General features: G+C 38.8%; 1 protein-coding gene across 15 annotated transcripts in view; it reads right to left on the reverse strand.

The window, feature by feature from the left end:
- The window catches only part of LOC147576775 (uncharacterized), a 39,323-nt gene that overhangs the window by 14,860 nt on the left and 5,640 nt on the right, over positions 1-18,823 (reverse strand). For 2 of the 15 annotated variants that reach the window (XR_015241117.1, XR_015241114.1), the window contains exon 2: positions 9,062-9,130. The exons of the other annotated variants lie outside the window; for them this stretch is intronic. The gene's annotated coding sequence lies outside the window, so the exon portion shown is untranslated. The remainder of the gene's footprint in view (positions 1-9,061; positions 9,131-18,823) is intronic. 15 annotated transcript variants of the gene reach the window in all.

Raw genomic sequence — 18,823 nt, forward strand, 5'->3', positions numbered from 1 at the left:
TGATCTCACAGTTTGTGAGTTCAAGCCTGGAGTCAAGCTCTGTGCTGACAGTGTGGAGCCTGCTTGGGATTCTCTCTTTTTCTCCCCCTCTCTCTGTCCCTCCCTCCCCCCCACAAAATAAATAAATAAACTGAAAAAAAATTGGGCAATGTCCCAAAGATTCTTGGGTTACAGGGAGGAGGCACCCCCTGACTATGGAATCAGGGAAATCTTCTCAAAGGAGATGTTGAGTTTTGAAGGATGAGTGGAAAGTAACTAAGGGAAGGGCATTCCAGGAAAAGAAAATCCATACAAAGGCATGGAGGCAGGAAAGAATAGGTTCCTTCAGAGAAGTGCACACAGTTTTGCATGGCTAGAGAGTAAGGTTGATGGGGAAAGGTGGCTGTGGTGGAGCAGGGGCAAGGCCAGGGCAGGAAGAGCCTTGTCTGCCATGTTAAAGAGTTAGGATATCCCTGAAGGATTTTAAGCAGAAGAGTGACAGAGTCTGATTCATATTGTATATTTTTGCCTCTATAGATGTTTTTTTCTTTTTTCTCTATTTAAGTCAAATTCACGTCACATAAAATTAATCTTTTTAAAGTGAACAACTCAGTGGCATTTGGCACATTCACAGTGTCATACAACCCCTACTTCTGTTAGATCTAAAACTCTTTCATTACCCAACAGGAAACCCATAGCCATTAAGCAGGCACTCCCCATTGCCCCCTCTCCCCAGCCCTGGCTACCACCAATCAGTTCTCTACCTCAGTACATTTTTATTTCTAAAAATTACACAAGTAATATGGATTCATTACAGAAGAATCAGAATACAGATGACTAAAAGAAGAAAATAAATATTGCTGATAATCTCAGCATCATTTTGTAGGCTGTGTATCCTTCTCAGCAGTTTTTGCATGTGTGAGTGTGTGTGAATTTTCCCACCCCAATCTTCCATGTACTTTACAGGGTCCTCTAACCTTCTGGAGTTTCCCCTCCCCAACTTTTGAGATGTAAAAGAATTCTGCTCAAACCCCTATCCTATGAATGACATGGAACTCAACTCCCTTCCATATCTCTGAGAGTTCTGGGGAGGTTACAGATGGAGGTGGGGGTGTGCTCCCTTTGACAACCTCTAGCACTGATTTTCTGCCTTGATCTTTGCCCCTTATTTCACCTCTTGGGCACATTGTCCATTCTACACTTCTCCAATCCCTTCTTTCCTCCAAATATGGCCTAAACAAGGTGGTATATTAGCAAATATTTTTAAAAGATTTGGGGGCAAACAGAGGATAGCTTGTATTGAAGCACAACTTGGGGAACAACTTGAAACTGAGTTTCAGAGAGGAGTTCTGAGTCCCTTAGTCATTCTTATCATAGGCCATCCCTCCATGTGGCACTATGACAGGACCAGCTGCCAGCTTCCCTCCCTTCCTACCTTTTTCAATCTCCTCTAGATGTAGACTCCCAAGCACTCATTTCCAATTCCCTTTCCCTTTTGCACAAGGGAATTCAAGGCTCTTTTGGCTTTGCTCCAAACTGCAAAGAGCTCCTAAGTTATTCTGCTAAGTCAAAACAGTCCCTCCCTATCAGAACTCTAGTGCCAGGTTGTCCAGCTAATACTTTCCCCCTACTGGCTGCATTTCCATTATCACTTTCTTATCTTAAGTATCTTTCCTTAGGTTTTTTTGGTGTTATTGTTCCTATTCTTCTATATTGTTTCAAATGGCTGCATACATTCCTTATTTTTGGACACTTAAGTTGTTTCCAATGCTTTATTATTATAGACAGCGCCCTGTTATATATTAAAGATTATTAAGGGCATATATATCCTTATTATATACATGGATATGTACCCTTAATTATTTATTTGTTATACATTCCTAGTAGTAGCATTGCCTTATGGATTTTATATATCCTCTACAAGGACTGTATGAGTTGATGAACCCAGTAATGTTTGAAAGTGCTTGAATCTATTAACCCTTGTTAACAGTGCATATATTTATCCTTATTTATTTGTGTGTGGTTTTAATTTTCATTTCTTTGACTAATAGTAGAGTTGAACTTTTTTAGTTTATTAGCCATTTGAGATTTATTTTTCTTGTGTAAAATACCTTTTGTGGTCAATTATACAGTTTCATTTTTCACTTATTGAGTTGGAGGTTCTTTGAACGTTAAGGATCTGAACCTTTGGTTAAGGATATTTCCTATATGGCACAAAAACAGATACTCAGATCAATGGAACAGAATAGAGAACCCAGAAATGAACCCACAAACGTATTGCCAACTAATCTTTGACAAAGCAGGAAAGAATATCCAATGGAATAAAGACAGTCTCTTCAGCAAGTGGTGCTGGGAAAACTGGACAGCGACATGCAGAAAAATGAACCTGGACCACTTTCTTACACCATACACAAAAATAAACTTAAAATGGATGAAAGACCTAAATGTAAGACAAGAAGCCATCAAAATCCTAGAGGAGAAAGCAGGAAAAACCTTTTGACCTCGGCCGCAGCAACTCTTACTCAACATGCCTCCAAAGGCAAGGGAAACAAAAGCAAAAATGAACTATTGGGACCTCGTCAAAATAAAAACTTTGGCACAGCAAAGGAAACAATCAGCAAAACTAAAAGGAAACCGACGGAATGGGAGAAGATATTTGCAAACGACATATCTGATAAAGGGTTAGTATCCAAAATCTATAAAGCACTTATCAAACTCAACACCCAAAAAACAAAGAATCCAGTGAAGAAATGGGCAAATGACATGAATAGACACTTCTCCAAAGAAAACATCCAGATGGCCAACCGACACATGAAAAAATGCTCCACATCACCCATCATCGGGGAAATACAAATCAAAACCACAATGAGATACTACCTCACACCTGTCAGAATGGCTAACATTAACAACTGAGGCAACAACAGATGTTGGCGAGGATGTAGAGAGAGATGATCACTTTTGCACAGCTGGTAGGAATGCAAACTGGTGCAACCACTCTGGAAAACAGTATGGAGGTTCCTCAAAAAACTAAAAATAGAACTACCCTACCACCCAGCAATTGCACTACTAGGCATTTATCCAAGGGATACAGGTATGCTGTTTCGAAAGGGCACATGCACCCCAATGTTTATAGCACCACTATCAACAATAGCCAAAGTATGGAAGAGCCCAAATGTCCACCAATGGATGAATGGATAAAGAAGATGTGGTATACACACACACACACACACACACACACACACACACACACACACACACAATGGAGTATTAGTCTGCAATCAAAAAGAATGAAATCTTGCCATTTGCAACTATGTGGATGGACCTAGAGGGTATTATGGTAAGTGAAATTAGTCAGTTGGAAAAAGACAAATATCATATGACTTCACTCCTATGAGGAATTTAAGATACAAAACAGAGGAACATAAGGGAAGTGAAGCAAAAATAATATAAAAAACAGGGAGGGAGACAAAAACATAAGAGACTCTTAAATATGAAGAACAAACAGAGGGTTACTAGAGGGGTTGTTGGGGGGGATGGGCTAAATGGTAAGGGGCATTAAGGAATCTACTCCTGAAATCATTGTTGCACTATATGCTAACTAACTTGGATGTAAATTTTTTTTTTAAAAGGATATTTCCTATACCATCTGTCTTTTAATTTAGTTTATGGTGAATTTTGCTGTAAAAGACTCACATTTTTATACAACCACATCTATCATCCTTTATGAGCTCTGCTTTTAGTCTCATGTTTAGAAAGTCATTCCTTACTCTGAAGTTTTGTTGACATTCACCTGTACTTTCTCCTTCTTAAATTACAATTTTTAATTCTTCTGGAATTTTTCTTAATGTACTGTGAATTTGGATTTGTTTTCATAATGATACAGTTATCTTAACACCCCCCACCGATAGGAGGCACAGGCTTTTTAATGTACTAAATCCTTACATGTATTTGGATGCATTTCTGAAGTGTGCTTTTTAGCTAGTGATGTTTTAATTATTGTATCTGGCTGGTTCACCTTAATATCTGGTAGGAAAAGACTTTTTTGGCATTATTTTCCTAAAGATGGGCTTGACTTTCTTACTTTTCCCTTTTTTTTTTCTCTCTCTCTTTTGTTTTCGTTCAAAACATTTACTTTGTATCTTAAACAGGACATTCTAAAGTCTGCATCATGACTGGAGAGTTACCCCGAGGTTTATAGCTAGTGTGTCCCTCTCAACGCATGATCCTGGGAGCTGAGGAGTCATGCAAACACAAGCTAGGACCCCCAGGGGAGGAAGGGTGCAGACCAGGGGAGGACTTCAATCTTTTCTTAAGGAAAAGGCAGTAGAGCATTCTGACTCACCGAAAACTAGTGCAAACATTTTTCAAAATAAATTTTTAAATAGATTTCTTTCACATTAAAAAAAAAGTTATTTTCATTGGGATTTTGTTAATAATAGGCTTAGCCTGAAGAAAATTAATATCTTTACAATATTAAATCTTCCAACACAGTATAATGTCTCTCCTTTTATTCAAATCTCCTTTTAGATTCATGGTAAAGTTTTATAGATATGCATATTTATAATTAAGTTTATTACTAGGTGCTTTGATTTTTTTATTACCATGATATATGGGTTCTTCATTCCATTGTTTTTCTTAACTAATTATTGCTGATATATGTATTAGTTTTTAAATATTTCTGTCATAATTGCCGAATTTTCTTGCAAGCTGGTGCAGGTACTCTGGAAAACAGTATGGAGGTTCCCCCAAAAATTAAAAATAGAACTACCCTACAACCCAGCACAATTGCACTACTAGGCATTTATCCACGGGATACAGGTGTGCTGTTTCAAAGGGACACATACACCCCCATGTTTATAGCAGCACTATCAACAATAGCCAAAGTATGGAAAGAGCCCAAATGTCCATGTCCATCGATGGATAAATGGATAAAGAAGATGTAAAGTAAAGATTATTACTCGGCAATCAAAAAGAATGAAATCTTACCATTTGCAACTATGTGGATGGAACTGGAAGGTATTATGCCAAGTGAAATTAGAGAAAGACAAAAATCATATGACTTCACTCCTATGAGGATTTTAAGAGACAAAACAGATGAACATAAGGGAAAGGAAACAAAAATAATATAAAAACGGTTGGGGGGGGGGACAAAACAGAAGAGACTCATAAATGTGGAGAACAAACTGAGGGTTACTGGAGGGGTTGTGGGAGGGGGATGGGCTAATAGGGTAAGGGGCATTAAGGAATCTACTCCTGAAATCATTGTTGCACTATACGCTAACTAATTTGGATGTAAATTTTTAAAAATAAAAAATTAAATTAAAAAATAATAATAATTGCCGAATTTTCTGAACTCTCTTGTTCATTTTAACAGTTTTTCAAGGAACCATACAATCTTCAAATAATGATAATTTTGTCTGTTCCTATCAAGTATTTATACCTCCCTCACCTCTTTTTCTCATTATTGCATCGATTGACACTTCAGAATAATCTTAAATAATGGTAATGACAGTCAAATTATTACCTTTAATGGAAATGCTTGTAATGTTTTATTGCTAGGTATAATATGCTGTTGGTTTGAGAGCAATATTCCTTAACATATTAACATGTTAATTAAGATTTTCTTAAACCAAAAATTTATGTTGATTTTTATCAAACTTTTTAGCATTGTGTTAAGATGATCATATGATTTTTCTCCTAGAAATCATTGATCAATACATAATCTATTTTACATTGATTTCATAAATTATATAAATAGGTAACTTTTACCACTGAACTTTTCTTATATCCATGGATTAAGCCCTGTTTGGTCATGGTGATTTGCCTTTTAAAATTATAACTGCAGGTTTAGTTTGGAAAATGGATTGAAAATAGGCAAGGTCAAAGGCAGAGAGGATATTTAGGAAGCAATTACAGTTCTCAAATAAAACAACAGTAGTGAAAACAGAGAAGAGGTCTGGTTCTGAGAGGTGTTTAAAAAAAAGATCAATATTAGCTCCTTGGGTATGAAATCTGAAGTGAAGAAAGGAATTTGGGAGAACTGCTAGGTTCTTGGTTTGGTCACATTTATCAAGACAGGGCTACAGGAAGAAAAGCGGGTTTGGTAGGAGTTGGAGGAGAGGATAAAGGAAGAACTCCTGACATCCTCAGGTCCTGAGTGGAACACCCACGTATTGACAGGTAAGTCATCATATACATGGATCTGGAGCAGAAAGATCTGGGCTATAAATATCAACTTGGTGATTACTAGTGTGTAGAAAACAGTTAATTGTAGAGCATGAGAACACAAGAAGACTGAAAACGAAACCACAAACAATGACTCATTTTAAGAGATGGAAGAAGGAAGAAGTGGGCTATGTATGGCACACAACTTTACTCCCCTCGTCTGCTTCCTTCTTCCCAAAGGCACCTCTCACCTGCTGGGCTGCTGCTGCCTCTGCTGGGTTCCCTGGAGTCAGAATAGAAGCCCCAGAACTGCATGACCTGCACAACCTCTCATCTGCACTGGTTTCTCCTCACTCTCAGACAAGATGAAATGTCATACCACAGAGCATGAAATCTTGCTTCTGTAGCTGGTGTCAATGGACCAGGTAATGCACCATAGAAGTTGCATAAAAGTACAAGAGAGTTACCTTCTTTTAGGGAAAGCTTGACGAATCTCTCATTAGAGATGGAAGTGAGGTAGACAGATCATTTTTCTCATTTTCCCCTTCTGCAGACTACATCAAGGTTGGGATCGCTCCCTATGGCCATGGCAGAGAAGCTCTGTGGCTCAAGGAATCTACTGAAGTCACCTGCTGTTTCTCATCATGGCTTGTCAAAAGTAGTGCCATCATGGTAACACATCACACTGAACTGTTTGACTTTCTCCTTCATTTTTACTCTCCTGAGCTTATACCTACCCCTCCCACACATAAACACAAGAATCAGCACTTTAATCTTGACCCCAGGCTTTATAATCTAGAGAATTTGCACTAAGATATAGATGCTAAATTGGTAAATTGAATAGGAGAAAGTCTATTTAAGTCAACTCTTCATTTTGGACTTGGATCCTTAAAACATGTGTTCTATTTTTCTGAGAATTCAACATGATGTAATGAGAAAGGGAATAAAAAGGAGGCATGAATAACAATTAGATATGAGAAAGGGAAAACAGGACCAGGTAGAAAACTGTCAAATTAGAAGATGAAAAGGATATTAAACATTAATATTACAGCAGCTGTTGAGCTCACATATTTCCCCAGGTTAGGTTATCAAAAGAACATAGCAATCTGGTTTTATTTATTAAGTCACTATCAAAAGTACTGGCAACATCTAGCAAAAAACTATCATCCATAAGATGTCTATTTCCTTTGCTATAACAGAAAGTCTACAACAGCCTTTACCCCAATTCAACCCAACAAATATCTATTGGCCCCTGTCATGAGGAGGACAATGTGCTGAGCTTTATGGAAATAGAGCAGTTGCTGGGGGCGGGGGGCTTCTCAGATTAATAAGACTCAGATGTACCCTGAAAATGATATAGTCTCAGAGGCATAAATATAATGAAGTACACAGGTCATTATTATCCAAGGTCATATAAAATTTAAAAAATACAAATTTTATTTGTACCAAGAAAAGGTACAAATAAAATTCTAAGAAGACCAAAGAAGGGAGAGATTATATTAATGGAAAATAATCAGGAAATACTTCACTGAGATGGGCTATACATTTGTTAGATATAATTTTATTTTTTTAATTTTTTAAACATTTATTTTTGAGAGAGAGAGAGACAGAGCGCGAGTGGGGGAAGGGCAGAGAGAGAGGGAGATACAGAATCCAAAGCAGACTCCAGGCTCTGAGATGTCAGCACAGAACCCAATGCAAGGCTTGAACCCACAGACCACAAGATTATGACCTGAGCCAAAGTTGGATGCTTAACCAACTGAGTCACCCAGGCGCCCCTGTTAGGCATAATTTTAATAGTTGGCCATGGGGAAAGATAGGCAGACTAGAGGAGTAAAAAACCAAAGGCACAGAGCCAGGAAATAATAGTATAATTGTAAAATGATAGACTTTGACAGTTTTGAAGGATATATCCAAAAACTTTGAGAATCCCCAAAGAGTCATATACCACTATATTATACATTTTCACCCACAAAATTCATACATAATACTGAGTACGTAACTACAAAGCCATTATGTAATGTGAGAGATGGACCATCAGCAAGGTTACATACCAACTAAATAATTTGTTTCTTCGTGTCCATATCCAAGTGCACAGGATGCAACTTGGATCTCAGCAAAATTATATATGACTTCCTTTTACTCAAGGAAGATCAACCTTGAATGCTAAATCCATAAATATCAACAGCCTACTGAAGTTCCATCTGGCTGAAGTGTTTAGCATGAATCAATCCAGAAAGAATTCTGCTTGTTTTAAGATAAAAGGAAACATTAAGGGAACCCGGGTGGCTCAGTCAGTTGACCGTCCGACTTTGGCTCTGGTCCTGATTTCGTGGTTCATGACTTCAAGCCCCACATTGGGCTCGCTGTTATTAGTGCAAAACCCTCTTTGGATCCTCTGTCCCCCTCTCTCTCTGCCCTTTCCCCACTTGTACTCTCTCTCTCAAGAATAAATAAATATTTTTTTAAAAGATAAAAGAAAAAAATAAAAAGATGAAAAAAATAAAAAGATAAAAAAAATAAAAGGAAAGATTTTATCATTTATTTGCAATTTCTTAATATTTCTTCTATTTTGACGAAGCTCTTTGCATGAACATATCCAACATTTTGTCTTCTTCTCCTCTGTCTAAACTCCTACTTAAAACCAAGAGAAAATTCGTCTTCAGATCTAGAAGCATAACTAGAGAGACCCATCCCCTCGACAGGCCTCATAGACATCTGGTGACCGTCATATGGTCAAAGTAGCTCCCCTTTCCAAGTAGAAACCTTAGAGATCATCAGGACCCTGCAGTATAGGCTGGAAAAAACTCTAACTTTGATCACATTTATGTCTCTCTCCTGATGGCTCTGACGACCTTTAAGCTGAAGAAAAGGGGATTGCAGGAAGATACAATTAAGATTGCATGCACGCACTCACACACAAACCAAAACCCAGCAACCAAATGGTGGTCTTCATTACTTGGCTTGCTGCCAGAGATAGCAGGCACTGAAAGAATAAGAAGCAGTTACCAAGAAGTACCTGTTCCACAAAGCAAAGCCTTGAAGAGTTAACTGACTCATGGAAGCCTAAATAGGTTTTCAGAAGCTACCGCTGAGGGCTTCAGTCAGCAGGGGAATGGATCAGGACACTAAGGACTTAAGAAGAAACATACACCAGTTAAACTCATGGCCATTCTCCTGTGATACCAATATTGCAAACCTGATTTTGACCAAAACCCTCTAAGACCAAAACGAAAATGTCCTGCTGACTACAAAAATATTTCCCTGTCCTCTTTTCTTTTTTTTTCTTTTTTACCCCTTGTCTTCTTGAGGTCATAATACATTAAATGGATACAACAAAAAAAGTGAAAGTCATGGTTAAGCAGATTGCTTAAATAATGAATTAAAGAGAGAGAGAATATATCTTGTTAGTAATCCCTGAACTTCATTTCTAAAGGCCTTAAAATTGGGGTGCCTGGGTGGCTCAGGTCATGATCTCACGGTTTGTGAATTCGAGCCTCACGTAGGGCTCTGTGCTGATAGCTCAGAGTCTGGAGCCTCTTCAATTCTGCATCTCCCTCTCTCTCTGCCCCTCCCCTGCTCATGTTCTCTCTCTCTCTCAAAAATAAACATTAAAAACATTTTTTAAAGGCCTTAAAAATAGACTGAAATTTGATAAACTATTAGACAGCTATTAAATGGGACCATTAGGAAAACTACATAGAAACATGGGTAAATGATTCTAAGTAAGGTTGAGTGAAGAAAAAAAAAATATATATATATATATATATAACATCTGGAGTTATAATAGCCTACATTTATTAAGGACTTACAATTGAAATACACACACACACACACACATATGGGTATGAATTAGAATGGAAGTAGTTGTATTAGGATATGAGATTTGGGGTAATCTTTTTTTATTTTCTTAAAAATTTTCTTTCATATGATCACAATGATTTATCCATTAAAAGAAGTATAATCAAAGAACTAATTCTAGAGGGAAACTGATGAATGCCCAAATTACTGCTATTGATTTCCATATACTTTGTCATGTGTCCAAGTTTATAATGGAAAAGTATTGACAGGAAATTTGACTTCTATAGAAAACAATAACAAAGCAGTCACTTTGTAAACTTAATTTAAAAAATACAACAGAGAGAATGAGGGGTTTAGGTTTGAAAGCTTGAAAAGAAAATTTAATTTAATTTAAAACAGTGTTCAGGGGCGCCTGGCTGGCTCAGTCCCTAGAGCATGAGACTCTTGATCTCAGGGTCATGATTTCACACCCTGAGTTGGGCATTACTTTAAAAATAGAATGATAAAATAAAAGTGTTCATTTCAGACACATGGCCTGAAGCGACCGTGATGTTGCTTCAACTGTCCTAAGGATTCCCGTGTGAGGCCCACAGTGTGGTGGTTTTGTAGTTACAGAGCTCAGTATTCAAACTCCAGCCCACCACTTACTAGCCGTAGTTCCTTGGTCAAGTTACTTAAGCTTTCTAAGCCTTGGCTTCCTCCTGTTTAAAATGGAAATGTAGATAACCCACCTCAAAAGACGGTGGGAGGTCTCTAATAATATAGAGCATTGTAAAGCAAGCAGTTAACACCATGGTAGGTAGTTCATATTCAGTAAATGCTAGTTCCCTTATCTCTCCATTCCCTTTTCAAAAATCCACCATATAAAAGTGAATTTACTTGTGACTGAGTTAATCATCAGATTTTTAATAATACCATTTGCCACTTATTAACTGCCTACTAGGATACTAAATACCCAATACATAGTAAGCTCCCAGTAAAGATATGTTTAATGGATGGATGGATGGATGGATGGATGGATGTGTGGCTGGCTGGTTGGCTGCCTTAATCTTTGTCTTCAGATGCCTAGAAGAGACACTGGATTTGTTCTATATATTTCTCAGGAATACAGCTGGGACCAGAAAGTACAGCGATAATCTCTATTTTTTGAGGAGAAAGAATGGGTTTGACTAAGCAAAGACCAGGCTATTGGAGAAGAGCCCTTGGGAAGAACAGAGTAAAAAGGGGGCTTTTCTTTCCTTCCAGGTCTTTGGACTTTGCTAGAAAGAGTCACTCTCTCCATCTCTGGGTCTAGCAGAGATGATAGCAACCTGGTTGAGAATAACAACCTGCCAGAGGTGTGTTGCTCTCTTGCCTCCTTCCCTATGCTCTGAGGGTGGATAATGCTTAGCCCAGAGCAGCAAGGCTCCCACTGGTGCCAGCAACATCCTAGAGTAATCAATCTTTGTGGAAGGCCTGACTCAGCTGTTAACAGGCCTTCCATATGCCTGGGTCCAGGTGCAGTGCATGGGCTGTTGCCACTTAATTTCCTTGGACAGTAGGTGGAAGTTACAAGGAAGCAGAGTTTCACATAAAACCAAGAACAGCATGCCAGTAAAGCTGTCCAAACATGGAAGAGGCTGACTTATTATACTGACCCCTGGGCTGAGAGGAATGTTGCTTCCTTGTTGTTATGTTGCAGAGGGAATTCTAGCTTTAGCTTCATGGTTACAATGAGAAAAACTCCTAGCCTGAAGATTTTGGTTTCATTGGACTCTCACACTCTTAAAACTAGGCTTTCTACTGACACCTAGAGGCTTACTTGTAAATGTTGCTATAAATCCAAACCTGAGGAAAATTCCATTCTTTCTCAGTTCAAATTTTCAACTCTACTTGGGCCTATAGGTGTTCCCCTTCTGCAGATACTCCCAGTGGAAGAGTCTCAAAAAGGACTAAATACTATTATGATCTTGCAGTCACTGTATCTCGACACAGCTACAGGACCAGGACAGAAACACAGTTGGAGGAAAGTCCCTCTCCTTCTCAGCCTCTTGGAGAAGGAAACAGATCATATACATGACACAAGAAATTACCATGTGGAAGGGTGAGGTAGACCCTTCCAAGTAGCTAATGTGGGTGATTAGTGCCATGAAAGCTGGATAAATATAAAGATCTCTGTGGTCTGGGGTGGAAGGGCTTTTGTAGACAGAGTGAAACTAGAGCTGGTTCTTGGGGAAGAAATAACCCAGGAAGGTAAGGGGTTGGGGGGACAGGTGGCAGTGAGTGTAGTGAAAGAGATTTGAAGTCCAGTGGACCTGGGCGCCTGGGTGGTGCAGTCGGTTAAGCGTCCGACTTCAGCCAGGTCAAGATCTTGCGGTCCGCGAGTTTGAGCCCTGCGTCGGGCTCTGGGCTGATGGCTCAGAGCCTGGAGCCTGTTTCCGATTCTGTGTCTTCCTCTCTCTCTGCCCCTCCCCCGTTCATGCTCTGTCTCTCTCTGTCCCAAAAATAAATAAACGTTGAAAAAAAAATTTTTTTTTGAAGTCCAGTGGACCTGAATCAAATCCTGGCTTTTTTTCACTAGCTGTGACTTTCAGCTGGTTTCTTCAAGTCTTTGAACATCAGCCTCGTCCTCTTCCTTTTTTTTTTTTTTTTTAATTTTTTTTTTAACGTTTATTTATTTTTGAGACAGAGAGAGACAGAGCATGTATGGAGGAGGGTCAGAGAGAGAGAGGGAGACACAGAATCTGAAACAGGCTCCAGGCTCTGAGCTGTCAGCACAGAGCCCGACGTGGGGCTTGAACTCATGAACTGAGAGATCATGACCTGAGCCGAAGTCGGACGCTTAACCGACTGAGCCACCCAGGCGCCCCCAGCCTCGTCCTCTTCCATTGAGGACACTCATGCCTTCCTTGAAAGCTTGCTGTATGGATTACAGATAACACATAGAATTTGGTTTGTTCAGTGTCTGGCACACAATAAGCACTCCAGTGGCAGCTTGTATTGCTGTGGATTTTGACACAGGGGTGGACCCGATGTGTTCAGGGAATATGACATGAGACAATTTGGGACAGTGTTTGTGTGGAAGCACAGGAAGTGAGTCTGAAGCAGTGTTATGTGCTCAAGAGGACCCTGGTTTAAGTTCTTGATCTCATTTCAACAGGCAAGTCATTTCCTTTCTCAGGGCCTCTTTCCCATTTTTACAGTGAGGATATTGGTTTAACGAAGTATTTCTTTACCTTGGCTGCATATTGGAATCATCCAGAGAGTTTTTAAAACTTCTAATGACCATGCTGCACCCCAGACCAACTAAATCAGAATTTCTGGTGCTGGACCTCCAGACAGCAGATATATTTTTTTAAAAAACTTTATTGAGATATAATTATTTACATATTTAATGCTGACAATTTGATGAGTTTGGCCATATACGTACAACCATGACATTATCACCACCATCAAGGTAATGAACACATCCATCACCTTCAAAAGTTAGTGTCCCATTTTTGTGTGTGGCAAAAACACTTAACATGAGATCTACCCTCTTAACATTTTTAAATGTGCAATACTATGCTATTAACTATGCACTATGTTGTACAACAGATCAGTAGAGTTTATTCAGTTAGCGTAACTGAAACCTTACACCCACTTAATGACTCCCCATTTCCCTCTCCCCTAGCCCCTGGCAACCACCATTCTATTCTTTGCCTCCAAACATTTGACTAGTTTAGATACTAGATACTTATAAAAGGGGAAATCATACAGTATTTGTCCTTCTGAGACTGGCTTATTTCACTTATAATGTCCTCCAAGTTCATCCATGTTGTCACAAATAGTAGGATTTCCTTCTTTTTAAGGCTGAATAATATTCCATTGTATGTATATACCACATTTTCTTTATCCATTCATCTGCTGATGGACATTTGGCTATTGTGAATAATGTTGCAATGAACGTGGGAGTGCAAATATCTTTTTGAGAATCTTGATTTCAATTATTTTGGATATATACCAAAAGCGGAATTTGTGGATCATACGGTAGTTCTATTTTTATTTTTTGAGGAATATCCATACTATTTTCCACAGAGGCTGAATCATTTTACATTCCCACCAACAATGTACAGGACTTTCAATTTTTCATTTAGTTTTATCAATACTTACCTTTCATCTGTTTGTTTTTGTAATAGACATCCTAACAGGTGTGAGGTAGTACCTTATTGTGGTTTTGATTTGCAATTCCCTTATGATTAGTGATGTTGAGCACTTCTTTATGTACCTGGCGGCCATTTGTATTTATTCTTTGGAGAAAATTCTTTTCAGGTTCTTTGCCCACTTTTTAATTGGGCTACTTGTTTTTTTTGTTTGTTTGTTTTGTTTTGTTTTGTTTTTGCTATCAGGTTTAAGAGTTCCTTGTGTATTTTGGATGTTAACCCCCTATTAGATAAATGGTTTGCAAATATTTTCTCCTATTCTGCACTTTGCCTTTCACCTTTGATTGTTTCCTTTTCTGTGCACAGGCTTTTTAATTTGTTATGATCTCACTCATTTATGTTTTCTTTTGATGCTTATGTTTTTGGTGTCATATCCAAGAAATCATTGCCAAGACCAGCGTCAAGAAGCTCTTCCCCTATGTTTTCTTCTAGGAGTTTCACTATTTCAGGTCCTATATCTAAGTCTTTAATCCATTTTGAGTTGATTGTTGTGTATGGTACAAGGTAAGGATCCAATTTCATTCTTTTGCATGTGGATATCCAGTTTTCCAATAACATTTGTTGAAGAGACTGTCCTTTCCACATTGTATAATCTCAGCACCCTTGCTAGAGATCAGTTGGTAGTATATCCATGGGTTTACTTCTGGCTCTCTATTCTGTTCCACTGGTCTATTTGTCTGTCTCTGTGTCAATACCATATTATTTTAATTACTGTAGCTTCTAAATATATTTTGAAATCAGGAAATGTGATGCCTCTAATTTACAGACAGCAGATTTTTTTAAAGTTCCCCAGATTATTCCAATATGCACACAAGGTCGAGAACCATTAGACAGTTGTCAAAAACCAACCTCTGTGCTCTGGAGCTGAAATATGAAACACAGAGTTTGGGTATAAAAAAGGAAGACAGTTTATTTCTTCGTCAGGCAAATGAGGCTACAGGAGGCTAATGCCTTCAAGACTGTAAGCTTGCCTGCGGTAAAAGGCTGAGGGGTTCAATAGGAAAATACAGGATCTGGGTGGAATCTGGTACATGCTATCAGCTGTGCCATCATGTCTTCAAGGTGGTCTCATGACTAGCACTGGCACCCACCATCCCAGTCTCTTTACTGAGTATACACTGAGGTCAGCAAGATGTCAATATCGACACCAAGTTCCTGGAACAAAGGATTCTACAGAAAAACAAGTGAAGGGAAGGGGGAGGCTTCAAGAATGAGGGAGACAAAAATTTGTTGTTTTAAGTCAAGCCTTGCTGAAACACTAGTGTGTTCATCTTAATTTCCATCCATCTTTACATTTCTATGATGGTTTCAAAACTACATAATTGTGTGTGGGGGCGGGGGATGCCTTGGTGGCTCAGTCAGTTGAGTGTCTAACTTTTCATTTCAGCTCAGGTCATGATCTCAGAGTCATGGGATCAAGCCCTGCATCAAGCCCCTGCATCAAGCTCAGTGTGGAGCCTGCTTAAGATTCTCTTTCTCTCTCCCTGCCCCATTTTCCCACTTGCACTTTCTAAAATTTTAAAAAAACACTACATAGTTTTTAAGGTGTCTTATACTTCTAACACTAGAAAGATAGAGAAAAACAATAAATAATTATTATATAAATAATTAATATATAATGGCTACTATATGTTAAGTGCTAAGTGTCAAACACTCACCAAGAGCTTTTTATGTGCTATTTGAAATTCACAATAAATCTAAGGAGCAAAAATTTTACAAATGAAGAAATAAGTTTAGAAAGATATTTTTTAAATGTTTATTTTGAGAGAGAGAGAGCACAAGCTGGGGAGGGGCAGAGAGAGACAGGGAGAGAATCCCAAGCAGACTCTACACTGTCAGCACAGAGCCCCATGTGGGGCTTGAACCCACAATCTGTGAGATCATGACCTGAGCCAAAACCAAGGGTTGGCTGCTTAACTGACGGAGCCACCCAGGCGCCCCTAGAAAGATTTTTGTTTGCCCAATACCATGCAGCTAAGAGTCAAAGCTAGAATTTTAACACATATTTCTCTGATGTCCCAGGTGGAAATCTGATGGACTACATTCTACCATTTCCCATAACTCCCACACAACACTGGAAATCATTTCTTTTATCCTGCTTACCTGGAGGCAAATGTCAAGATCCTAATGCCTATGAATGGATGTATTTCTGTGAACTTAGGAGGTTTTACTCTGTTTCTCGACAAGTATTTCTGTGCAAGATGGGTATAGCAAGATAGTATAGCCTGAGCACAGACTATAACTGATACATTACTTTTTATTCAATATTTTTAAATATGAAATTTATTGTCAAATTGGTTTCCATACAACACCTAGTGCTCATCCCAAAAGGTACCCTCCTCAATACCCATCACCCACCCTCCCCTCCCCCCCCCCCCCATCAACCCTCAGTTTGTTCTCAGTTTTTAAGAGTCTCTTATGCTTTGGCTCCCTACCTCTCTAACCTCTTTTTTTTTTTTCTTCCCCTCCCCCATGGACTTCTGTTAAGTTTCTCAAGATCCACATAAGAGTGAAAACATATGGTATCTGTCTTTCTCTGTATGACTTATTTCAGTTAGCATGACACTCTCCAGTTCCATCCACATTGCTACAAAAAGCTACATTCCATTCTTTCTCATTGCCACGTAGTATTCCATTGTGTATATAAACGACAATTTCTTTATCCATTCATCAGTTGATGGACATTTAGGCTCTTTCCATAATTTGGCTATTGTTGAAAATGCTGCTATAAACATTGGGGTACAAGTGCCCCTATGCATCAGCACTCCTGTATCCCTTGGGTAAATTCCTAGCAGTGCTATTTCTGGGTCATAGGGTAGATCTATTTTTAATTTTTTGAGGAACCTCTACACTGTTTTCCAGAGCGGCTGCACCAGTTTGCATTCCCACCAAAATTGGCAAAGATAAAGTTAAGCTTTCACTTTTTGCAGATGACATGACATTATACACGGAAAACCCAATAGACTCCACCAAAAGTCTCCTAGAACCGATACATGAATTCAGCAAAGTCGCAGGATACAAAATCAATGTACAAAAATCAGTTGCGTTCTTATACACTAACAATGAAGCAACAGAAAGACAAATAAAGAAACTGATCCCATTCACAATGCACCAAGAAGCATAAAATACCTAGGAATAAACCTAACCAAAGATGTAAAAGATCTGTATGCTGAAATCTATAGAAAGCTTATGAAGGAAATTGAAGATACAAAGAAATGGAAAAACATTCCGTGCTCATGGGTTGGAAGAATAAATATTGTTAAAATGTCAATACTACCCAAAGCTATCTACACATTCATTGCAATCCCAATCAAAATTGCACCAGCATTCTCCTCGAAGCTAGAACAAGCAATCCTAATATTTTTATTCAATATTTTTATTGAAACAGTTGTCCATGGAACCTGAGTGGTCCCCAAACCAATGAGTAAGATGCTGCCATCTTGTGGCATTTTTTTGTAAGGCCAGGTGTGTAATCCAACAGTGAGGAGAGCCCAATAAGCAAAATTATAACCATACCTAATACTTTGCACTTTTGTTGTCTTCCTAATTGTAACATAATTTTGTTTCTCCAAATATATTATTAGGAATGAATCAATACAACAACATAAGAAAATAGGTAATAACTGAAGACAAAATAATAAAGTTGCCTCTCCTACTCTTTACTAGTAGTGTATCGCCTTGTCAATTTACTTAATTTTTCTGGGTCTGAAATTTTCTTATCTATAAGATGGGGACAATAACACCCATCTCATAGTATTGCTTTAAAGCCAAATTAAAATATATATGTCAAGATCCTGGAAAATTGTGGACATTTGACATGTATTGGTTCCTTACTCCCTTCCCTTCTTTCCTGATCCTTTTCCTTTTCTCTATTTCTGAGCTCTTCCCACTGAAGATATCCTAGCCTTCTGTTTTCTGACGGCTTCCTTAAGTATTTTCCCCATTGTTCTTTCAGTTTCCGGGCTCCACCCTATTCCCACCCCCTCGAACACACACACAGAGGGGGTGTCCACATTTAACACACATGGACCCTTACCTTGGTAAGGTAAAGCTCAGTAAACCTCTCTCCATTATCCAATATGGCTAACCACTCCTCCACTTCAGCATTTGTGCTGTTGTGGATATTGCAATGCAAAACACCTGGTGGGTTTCACTGAGCAGTTTTCCCATTGCTAATAGCGTTCATTCTATGATCCCATCAGAATCTGGTCCCCTCAGATTCTACCTCTTACCCTTGACCCTTTCACCTCAACCCTTGGACACCTGACACACATACATCTCCCTCTCTGGCCCCATTTCGCACCATTCTCTCACCTTACTCACTCTGCTTTGCCCACTGGCCTCCTCCCTTTTGCTGCTCCCTTTGTCCTAATGGCTCTCCTAGAAAACCACATGGTTTGCTCCCCTACTTCTACAATTTTCTTCTCAAATATCACTTTATCAGAGAAGGCTTCCTTGATAGTCTGTATAACTATATAAAATAACACAAACACACAAAGTCCCAGTAACTGTCCATCCCCCTTATCCTGCTTAGTTTTGATTTGTAGCACGTCTTACCACTCATCATGTTGCTATAAAGGTGAAGGAGCTGGTAGCTTCTTAAAGTGTTCTTGTATGGGAGGGCAAGGTTCACTTGGTGGGGCATTGGTTCCTCCATAGGGGATTGTTCCAGGAAGCATTAATTATGTATGTTGGCT

Source organism: Puma concolor, chromosome D1 (assembly GCF_028749965.1).
Source record: "Puma concolor isolate L17-30 chromosome D1, mPumCon1.1.hap2, whole genome shotgun sequence".
Classification (NCBI taxonomy): Eukaryota; Metazoa; Chordata; class Mammalia; order Carnivora; family Felidae; genus Puma; species Puma concolor.